We start from the raw sequence: 10,653 nt of genomic DNA on the forward strand, positions 1-10,653 counted from the left end.
GTGGGTAAGGACAACGGCTATCAGTGTTTTTTGCTGTTCCTCCCTGACACTTGCCTGAGATTCAGAATGTTCACATGTGTAGTTTAGAGTTGGCCTTGGTGACTTTGCACTGCCCACGAGCTGTGTCTTTGCAACTTCACCACTGAAAACAAGGGCACATCAATGAATTGACATTATTGTTTTGGGGGTTTCATCTCTTGCTCCATGGGATCTGTGAGTTCTATACTCAGACAGCACAGAAACAGGCCCTTCGGCCCACCTTGTCCATGACGACCATCGTACCCATCTACGTTAATCATCACGGTCTGGGACGGCAATTTGAATGCACAGGAACGTAAGAAGCTGCAGAGAGTAATGGACTCAGCCCAATACATCACAGGCACATCCCTCCCCACCATCAGTAGTATCTACAGGAGGCACTGCCTCAAGGAGGCAACATCCATCATCAAGGATCCCCACTATCCGGGCCGGGCCATCTTCTTGCAGCTCCCATCGGGCAGGAGGTACAGAAGCCTGAAGTCCCACACCACCAGGTTCAGGAACAGCTACTTCCCTTCAACCATTCAGTTCTTGAACCAGCCGGCACAACCCTAATCACTAGCAAAACCACGATCATCTTGATCACTTTGCACTATAATGGAGTTTGTTTTTTTTTGTTCTTCCTTGTAAAAATTGTGTTTGGGCTTTGACTTTAGAACTGAGCCAAAAAGATATTAGTAAATGAATGAAAATTGGAAAGTTGGCTGTTTTGCCTGATGCAATCAAACTCGCAATGGATTTTGTCCACACTTCAGTCTCGACTTGGTGTTCTACACTAGAACATTTGATAAGGGGACACACTATTGCAGAAGCTAAAAGCTCATGGTATAGGAGGTAACTTATTGTTGTGAACAGGAGATTGTTTGGCTAACGGGAAACAGAGCATAAATGGACCAGTTTCTGGTTGGCAGGATGTCCTGTATAGTTGGCCACTGGGACCACTGGCCACGCAGACCCCTGGTTAGGTAATGCCTTGACATCACAGTTTTTATGCTTGTTTTCTAATCCCACCAATGGCTCACCCCTCTCTGTAATCTTCTCCAAACTCTGCAACCTTCCAAGATCTCTGGCATGGTAGTGTAGCGGTTAACGTAATGCTATTACAGTGCCAGCGACCAGGTTCAATCCCGGCTGCTGTCAGCAAGGAGTTTGTACATTCTCCCCTTGTCTGCGTGGGTTTCCTCCGGGTGCTCCGGTTTCCTCCCACATTCCAAAGACATACGTGTTAGGAAGTTGTGGGCATGCTATGTTGGCGTCGGAAGTGTGGTGACACTTGCGGGCTGTCCCCATAACACTCTACGCAAAAGATGCATTTCACCGTGTGTTTCGATGTACATGTGACGAATAAAATCTTATCTTTCCTCTTCCAGTTCCAGCCTCTTGATCATCCCCGATTTTAATCACCCCCAACCAGTGTTGTGCCTTCAGCTGCCCGGCCCCGAGTCCTCGAACGCCACCCTCCAGGAAGCAAGTTTCTATTCCAGTTCCGCCACTTGCATGGATGGTGACCAGACTGACATTTAATATGATTCAGAATGGAGTAGCTGCTGGGCCCATTGCTATTTGCAATGATTTGGATGAGAATGTACAAGGCATTGTTAGTAAGTTGGAGGATGACACTAAAATAGCTGGTGCTGTTGACAGTGAAGGTGGTTATCAGCATTTACAGAGGGATCTTGATCAGCTGGGTAAGTGGGCTGAGGAGTGGCAGATGGAGTTTAGTTCGGATAAGTGGGAGGTGTTGCTTTTTGGGAAGACAAACCAGGGTCGGACTTTCACAGTGAACGGCAGGGCCCTGGGGAGTGTTGTAGAACAGAGGGACCTAGGAGCACAAGTACATGGTTCCCTGAAAGTGGCATCACAGAGAGATATGGTAGGGAAGAAGGCTTTTGGTCAGTCAGGGCGTTGAGTATAGAAGTTGGGATGTCATGTTGCAGTTGTACAAGGTGTTGGTGAGGCCACATTTGGAATATTGTGTTCAGTTTTGGTCACCCTGCTATAGGAAAGATGCCATTAAGCTGAAAAAAGTGCAGATGAGATTTATGAGGATGTTGCCAGGACTCGAGGGACTGAGTTATGGAGAGAGGTTGAGCAGGTTGGGACTTTTTTCATTGGAGCCTGAGGGTTGATCTTATAGAGGTGTATAAAGTTATGAGGGGAATAGATAGGGTGGATGCACAGTCTGTTTCCCAGGGTTGGGGAATCAAGAACTAGAGGGCACAGGTTTAAGGTGAGAGGGGAAAGATTTAAAAGGGACCTGAGGGGCAACTTCTTCACGCAGAGGGCAGTCCGTGTGTGGAACGAGCTGCCAGAGGAAGTGGTTGAGGCAGGTACAATAACAACATTCAAAAGTTACTTGGACAGGTCCATGGATAGGAAAGATTTCGAGGGATATGGGCCAAATATGGGCAAATGGGACTAGCTTAGGTGGGAATCTTGGTCAGCATGGAACAGTTGGGCCAAAGGGCCTGTTTCCGTGCTATTGGGGGGTGGCTGTGCTGATCAGGGAAAAGTGTCACAGCTGTAGAAAGGGAGGATGTCCTGCAGGGATCGTCTACTGAGTCAGTGTGGGTGGAAGTCAGAAACAGGAAGGGAGCTATCACTCTATTGGGAGTATTCTACAGACCCCCCAATAGCAGCAGAGACGCTGAGGAACAGATCAGGAGGCAGATTTTGGAAAGGTGCAAAAAACAGGGTTGTTGTCATGGGTGACTTCAACTTTCCTAATATTGATTGGCACCTCCTTAGTGTGAAGGGGACAGATGTGGCAGAGTTTGTTAAGATAAAATATTTATCTATTAGTCACATGTACATCAAAATTTCAGTCAAATGGATCTTTTTGCAGTACTGAGAATGTGCTGGGGGCAGCCCGCAAGTGTTGCCACTCTTCCGGTACCAACATAGCATGCCCACAACTTCCTAACCCGTACATCTTTGGAATGTGGGAGGAAACCGGAGCACCCGGAGGAAACCCACGCAGACACGGGGAGAACGTACAAACTCCTTACAGACAGTGACCGGAATTGAACCCGGGTCGCTGGCGCTGTAAAAGCGTTACGCTAACCACTACTACGTGTGTCTAGGAGAGATTACTGGCACAGTATGTGGACAGGCCGACTAGAGGAGAGGCCATACTGGACCTGGTACTAGGCAATGAGCCTGATCAGGTTTCAGATCTCTCAGTGGGAGAACATTTTGGAGACAGTGACCGTAACTCCTTGACCTTTACCATAGCCTTGGAGAGGGATAGGAGTAGACGATATGGGAAATTGGGGGAGGGGGAATTATGATGCTATTAGGCCAGAACTTGGGAGCGTATATTGGGAACAGATGTTCTTGGGGAAGTGCACAACAGAAATGTGGAGGTTGTTTAGGGACTACTTGCATGGGGATAGGTTTGTCCCATTGAGGCAGGGTAAGGATGGTAGAGTGAAGGAACCGTGGTTGACAAGAGACATAGAATACCTTGTATTGAGTTCAAGAGCCGCGAGGTGATGATACAGCTCTATAAAACTGGTTAGACCACACTTGGAGTATTGTTTTCAGTTCTGGTCGCCTCATTATAGGAAGGATGTGGAAGCTTTAGAGAGGGTGCAGAGGAGATTTACCAGGATGCTGCCTGGATTGGAGAGCATGTCTTATGATGATAGGTTGAGTGAGCTCGGGCTTTTCTCTTTGGAGAGAAGGAGGATGAGAGGTGACTTGATAGAGGTGTACAAGATGATAAGAGGCATAGATCGAGTGGACAGTCAGAGACTTTTTCCCAGGGCGAAAATGACTAACACGAGGGGGCATAATTTTAAGGTGACTGGAGGAAGGTATAAGGGGGATGTCAGGGGTAAGTTTTTTACACAGAGGGTGGTGGGTGCGTGGAACGCACTGCCTGCAGAGGTTGTGGGGGCAGATACATTAGGGACATTTAAGAGACTCTTAGATAGACACATGAATGATAGAGAAATGGAGGGCTATGTGGGAGGGAAGGATTGGATAGATCTTAGAGCAGGATAAAATGTCGGCACAGCATTGTGGGCCGAAGGGCCTGCACTGTGCTGTAATGTTCTATGTTCTATGTTCTGTGTTCTGTGTTCTATGACTCCGTGATACTGGATGAAGTGCTGGGTATACTCAGCAGGTCAGACAGAATCAGTGGAGAGAGAAACACAGCTGATGAAAGATCGTTGACCTGGAACCTTGACTCTGTTTCTCTCACCATGCACACCATCTGCTCTGCTGAGTATTTCATGCATTTTCTGCTTTTATTTCAGATTTCAATCCCCAGAGGTCTGCCAGGAAGCATCAGCCCAGATTTTAGTGCTCAGATCCCTGGAATCTTGAACTCACAACTGTCTAACTGAGTGGTGAGAGTGCATCCCACGGAGAGGCTACTGGACCACATTGGGACCTTAGCTACTTCTCCCTGCTGAATTTTATCAGTTCAAATAAAGCTGGACCTCTGGAGAGGATGTGTTGCAGCTGAGTGTAGACTTTTGATCCAATCTGTCAGATCTTTCACCTTTTTAAACAATCTTGTGTTGTGCTTGCTGTAATTTTACTTGGCAAAAGTTGCAACAGGAGTTTGACTGAAATCTGAGGGTACTCAGAGATTGGAAAATGTCTCCCTCAAGAGGATAGACCGTGAGCTACAAGTTCCCAAACAGCAATCCAGACATTTGTCCAAAAATCGAGTTTATTGTCAGATTCACAAGTCCATGTGTGCACGGGTGCAATGAAAAACTTACTTGCAGCAGCATCACAGACACAGAGCGTCAGATACACAACATTCACAAGAAAAACATAAATTAAATATAAATTTACAAGAAAACAGAACAAAAAAAAGTCCATTTTAGTGCAAAGTGATCAAAGTGGTCATAGTGTTGCTAAACTGTAGTGATTAGGGTTGTGCAGGTTGGTTCAAGAACCAAATGGTCGAAGCGAAATAGCATTCATTATTGTGGTTTTAACAAAACGTGCATCCCAAGAGTGCGTTATCAAACAGAACTGAGCCACATGAGAAGATACTGGGGCAGGTGGCCAAGGGTTTGGTCAAAAGGTGAGGTTTTAAGGGGCCTTCCAGGAGAGAGAGACAGGGAGATTCAGGGAGGGAATTCCGGAGCTCAGAGCGCAGGGAGTTGAAAGTATGCCCGTAAGTGTTGGACCAATTAAATTCAGGGATTACGCAGAGTTAGGGGAATGCAGAAATCTTGGAGAGTTGAAAAACACGATGATGCTGGAGGAACTCAGCAGGCCAGGCAGCATCCGTGGAGAAAAGCAGGCGGTCAATGCTTCGGGTCAGGACTCTTCCTCAGGACTGAAGATAGGAAAAGGGGAAGCCCAATATATAGGAGGGAAAAGCAGAGCAGTGATAGGTGGACAAAAGAGGGGAGGTGGGGTGGGCACAGGGTGGTGATAGGTAGATGCAGGTAAGAGATAGTGATGGGCAGGTGTGGGGGAGGAGGGGAGAGCAGATCCACCGGGGGATGGGGCACAGGTGAGGAGAGAAAAAAAGGGCTGAAAAAAGAGAGAGAGGCTGGGAAAGGGAAGAAGAGGCCTGGTGGGTGGGGGGGGGGGGGTGTGTGGGGAATGGGGGGGGGTGGGGGGGGGGTGGGGAAGGAGGGGGGGTGGGGATGACCTAAAGTGGGAGAATTCAATGTTCATGCCGTCAGGCTGCAAGGTTCCAAGACGGACAATGAGGTGCTGTTCCTCCAGTTTGCACTTGGAATTCCCTTGGCAGTGGAGGAGGCCGAGGACTGACGTATCAGTGACAGTGTGGGAGGGGGAGTTGAAGTGACCGGCAGCGGGGAGATGCAGATCGCGGTTACAGACGGAGCGCAGGTGTTCTGCAGGTGTTCATGTAGATTCCAGCATCTGCGGTCCTTTGTTTCTCTCGATCCTGGAGAGTTGCGGGGCCGGAGGAGATTACAGAGAGGGAGACTGATGAAGTGGTCAACAAAGCACCTCGGTGTATGTACTTTCTTTGGCATCTGAGAAGATTCGGATGGTCCATGAGGATCTCTCGAACCTCTCCAGATGTGCCACAGATGTACCAGGTTGCTGCTTATCTTGTTTTAAACCCGCTGCCCGTTTTGTGCAGTTCACGGGATCATTACCACCTCTGATGGAGAAAGCAGATTCTGACAACTCATCGGGTGTGTGCGGTCCTCTGAACCAACGGAATTAAACGATCCACCGACACAGTCATCTGCTGATTGGTGTCAGGTCAGCCTGATACGTGCAGCTCAGTCACGTGGCAGCGGTTGAGAGACCTTGCACTGGCTTTCTCAAATACCAGCGGTAAAACCCCATGGCAAAGAGAGAAGGATCCCAATGGTAAGGCAAGGATATCAATGAGACATGAGAGACTGTGGGAATCTGGAGCAAAAGGGGAGCTGCTGGAGGAACTCAGGGGGCCAGGCAGCACCTGTGGAGGGAAATGCACAGTTGACGTTTCAGTCGAGACCCTTCCAATGGCTGGCTATACCTACCCAAACTAATCTGCTGTCCTGGAGCCAATCTCCATCCCTCAATAAACGTCATTAAAAACGGATTACCTGGTCTATCACTTTGCTGATAGTGGGAGCTTGCTGTGTTACAACAGTGGCTCCGTGGGCTGTGAAGCACATTGTGATGTCCAATGAGGCATCAGATTCAGCCCTGCTGAAGCATTGTTTTCCCACCTGTAGATGGCAGTCATGTCCCTGGGATGCCCTTGCAAAGTAGTCACCCTATCTACACTTAGTATCCCCAATGTTGAGAGGCCCACATTGTGAACTCCAATTACAGGACACTAGATTGGAAGAAGTGCAAATGAATCACTGCTTCACCTGGAAAGAGTGTTTGGGTTACTGGATGGTGGAAAGAGGTAAAAATCTGTTGAAAACCTTTGTTGAATCTGCTTCCTCCTCACCCTTTACTCTTCCATAATGAGCCAAAGGTTGTGATGTCGCTGATCTGTGTTATATCCACAAGACTGCCCAATGTCCCTGCACATTGTCGACCCTCTCTCTAGCCAGTGTTGTTCCTTTGACTCCCGGAGATCTATTGCAATTTAACTCATGTCAATCCACACCTAGAGAGACTGGTCAGTGAAAGAAGATTCCAAAACACTGAGGTAGATGCACAGTATTTAAATTGCCATTTCAAAATTGGCAGGTACAGTTGCAATGTTGTAATTTACATTGTAATTGTACAAAATATTTTTCTTAAAAAACATTTGGACAGGTCCATGGATAGATAAGGTTCAGAGGGATATGGGCCAAACACAGACAAATGGGACTGGCTGAGATAGTCACCCCAGCCGGCATGGACAAGTTGGGCTGAAGGGCCTGTTCGCATGCTGAACTCTGCTGACAGCAATTGCCTCAGTGTAAAAGGCTCCAAAGATGTGGAATTGTAGATAGATCAACGAGGGAAGGGGAACTATTGGACCTTGTCTTGAGGAAGGTAACGGATCAAGTGGAGAGAGTATCACTAGAAGAACATTTTGGAGATAGTGACCGTAACTCGATATATTTCAAAAGATAGGGATGGGACGGGAATTAAAGTCTTCAATTCAGGGAAGACCAATTTTCTTAAAATAAGACAGGAGCTGGCAAAGGTTGACTGGGATCACCTACTTGCAGGTAAGTCTACATCTGTACAGTGGGGAGCATGCAAAGGGGAAATAGTGAGAGTTCAGGGCCGAGAAGTTCCTGTAAGGGTAAAAGCCAGGGGTAACAAGTACAGGGAACCCTGAATGTCGAGGGATATCGAGGGTTGGATAAAGAGAGAAAAGGAAATATATGGCAGGTGTAAGGATAAAAGATTTCTTTATTAGTCACATGTACATTGAAACACACAGTGAAATGCATCTTTTGCGTAGCGTGTTCTGGGGGCAGCCCACAAGTGTCGCCACGCTTCTGGCGCCAACATACTATGCCCACAACTTCCTAACCCGTACGTCTTTGGAATGTGGGAGGAAACCAGAGCACCCGGAGGAAACCCACGCAGACACGGGGAGAACGTACAAACTCCTCACAGACAGTGGCCGGAATTGAACCCGGGTCGCTGGCGCTGTAATAGCGTTACGCTAACTGCCAAACTACCGTGCCTGCCTACAGGAAGGATGTGACAACGCTGGAGAGGGCGCACCAGGGTGTGGCCTGGGACAGAGTGTGGAGAGACTGGAGCAGAGGAGATGAAGATGGGACATGTGTGAGATATATAACGTTATGAGGGGTATAGATAGGGCAGACTGCACGAAACTCTTCCCCATATCAGAGGTAGATAAAGCTAGAGGACACAGATTTAGGGTAAGGGGGAAGAGATTTAGAGGGGATCTGAGAGGGACCTTCTTCACCCAGAGAGTGGGGAGTACCTGGAACACACTGCCAGAGAGAGTGGTGGAAGCAGAGTCACTGACAGCAGTTAGGAAATGTCTCGATGAGCACTTGAATCACATGGGCATTGAAGGGTTACAGGCAAGTGTTGGAAGATGGGATTAACACATTGGTCAGCAAGGGCATGATGGGCCAAATGGCCTGTTTCCGTGTTGCATGACTTGATGACTATGTGTGCAGCTTGGAGGGGAACCTCAGCTGGCTGAGTTCCCTTGTGCCCCTGTGCCCATTGTCCTTCTTGGTGGTAGAGGTGACCGGTGTGGGAGGGGCAAGTTGTGGACAGACACAACAGGCCCTTCAGCCCACTGAGTCCATGCTCACCATCAACCACCCGTTTTCACTAATCTCATTTCATTCTCCACACATTTCCACCAACTGCCCCCAGGTTCTACCCCTCACCCACACACGAGGGGCAATTTACAGCGAGCGTGGTCACAGGGAGAGCATGGAAACTCCACACAGACGTGACCTGAGGTCAGGATTGAACCCGGGTCTCTGGCGCCGCGAGGCAATGGTTGTTCGAGACACACCACAGTGCCACCTCAAGGGAGAGGGAATTGGCTTTGCGAGACATGACTAAGGAGGTCTTTTGCCATCCTCTCCCCCAGCACAATGGAGCCCAAGGAGCTCTGAAAACCTCTTATATTGATGGGTCAGAATGATGAGATGGACTCTTGACCTCACAATCTACCTCATCATGACCCTACTGTCTACCTGCACTGCACTTTCTCTGTAGCTGTGACACTTTATTCTGCATTCTGTTATTGTTTTCCCTTGTACTACCTCAAGGTAATGAATTGATATGTACGAACGACATGCAAGACAAGTTTTTCACTGGACCTTGGTACATGTGGCAATAATAAAGCAATACCAATTCCAATTCCAATTGATGTGGTTCCATTTGGTAGATTAGCACTTGACAGTAGCAAGGAACAATTCTGCTTCAATCATCCATCGGAGAGTTAGGCAGGTGCTTTGCATGATGTTGTAACAGTGTCAGTAGCAGGGTTATTATTTGCCTGCCTGGATTAGTGTTATAAATGGGTTCATTAAACTGTCACACAGTGTGCAATCATACTTGCTTTCGGGAGTTTCCTTCACCTGAACTTTTCAGCACATCTGCATTTATCACCACCGCATTGTACTTCCTAAATTTATGCTGAATTTGATTTACTTCATTTCCACTTTGCCTGCAGAGTGGAGTGAGGTTTGGTGACAGTACATCGCTTGTTCTTTGCAGTTTGAAATAGGCAGCAGATTGTAATCTTGCCACATCCCTTGGGTCTCAGAATTACAACTGCGATCATGGTTACTGATAGCAGCTCCCAGAAGACAGAATCAGACTGCTGAATTAATGTGGGGTCTAAAGCAATCATGTCAGGGCAAACATAAGTATTCCAGAGTGATTTTTAAAAATTATGTGATTTGTAATCTTCCAGGCTCAATGGTCTACTGTATCTGTTATTAAAGTCATATTTGATTTGTGTGAGATTCCAAGATTGTTAAAATAGCTTCTATCTGTTATCTTTCATTAAACTGGAAAATAGTGGTGTTACCAATGATAGCTGGCTGAAATCCCCAACAATCAGAGACACTTTCTCATCCATTCATGGGATCCATGCTTCAGTGGCAGGGCCAGCATTCATTACCTATCCCTAATTGCCCCTGAGAAGGTGGAGGAGTGCCTACTTCCTGAACGGCTGAGTCCGGAGGTAACAGTATGAGGGATTGGGGAGAGTGCCACGAGCAGCAATGGCTTACGAGGGGATTCGGTCACATGGTGCCTGGTTATTGGTCATCAAAGGGTCCACAAGGGAGAGCAAGAGGTCAGAAGGGAGTGATGTTGGTCACATCGGTAAAGGCCAACACAGTGACCATGCCTGAAGCAACCGCGCCCAGACCTGAGTCCACCATCTGGGGAGAGCCAGTCTGGAGCTATCTATTGAGTGCAACTTGAGCATCAGCTCTCGGTGATCAGGTATCAGTCCCACCAAAAACGGGCAGGACTAATTCCTCTGTCAGTGATGTTAAAGGAGATTTCTACCTTTTAGATATCAAATTTTGTTTGAGCATTTTGAACCTTACGCAGATTACACAGACAAGCCACCGCACTCAGGACTGAGTTGTTTTGCAAGTGTTCAGCATCGTGAAGGCTTATCTGGTTCAAAACAATTTTACGGTGTCAGTCGACAGCTTGCTTGTAATTTACACCATGTGGGGCAGAAGCCTTTGGGCTTCA

This window comes from Pristis pectinata, chromosome 19 (genome assembly GCF_009764475.1).
Source record: "Pristis pectinata isolate sPriPec2 chromosome 19, sPriPec2.1.pri, whole genome shotgun sequence".
Lineage (NCBI taxonomy): Eukaryota > Metazoa > Chordata > Chondrichthyes > Rhinopristiformes > Pristidae > Pristis > Pristis pectinata.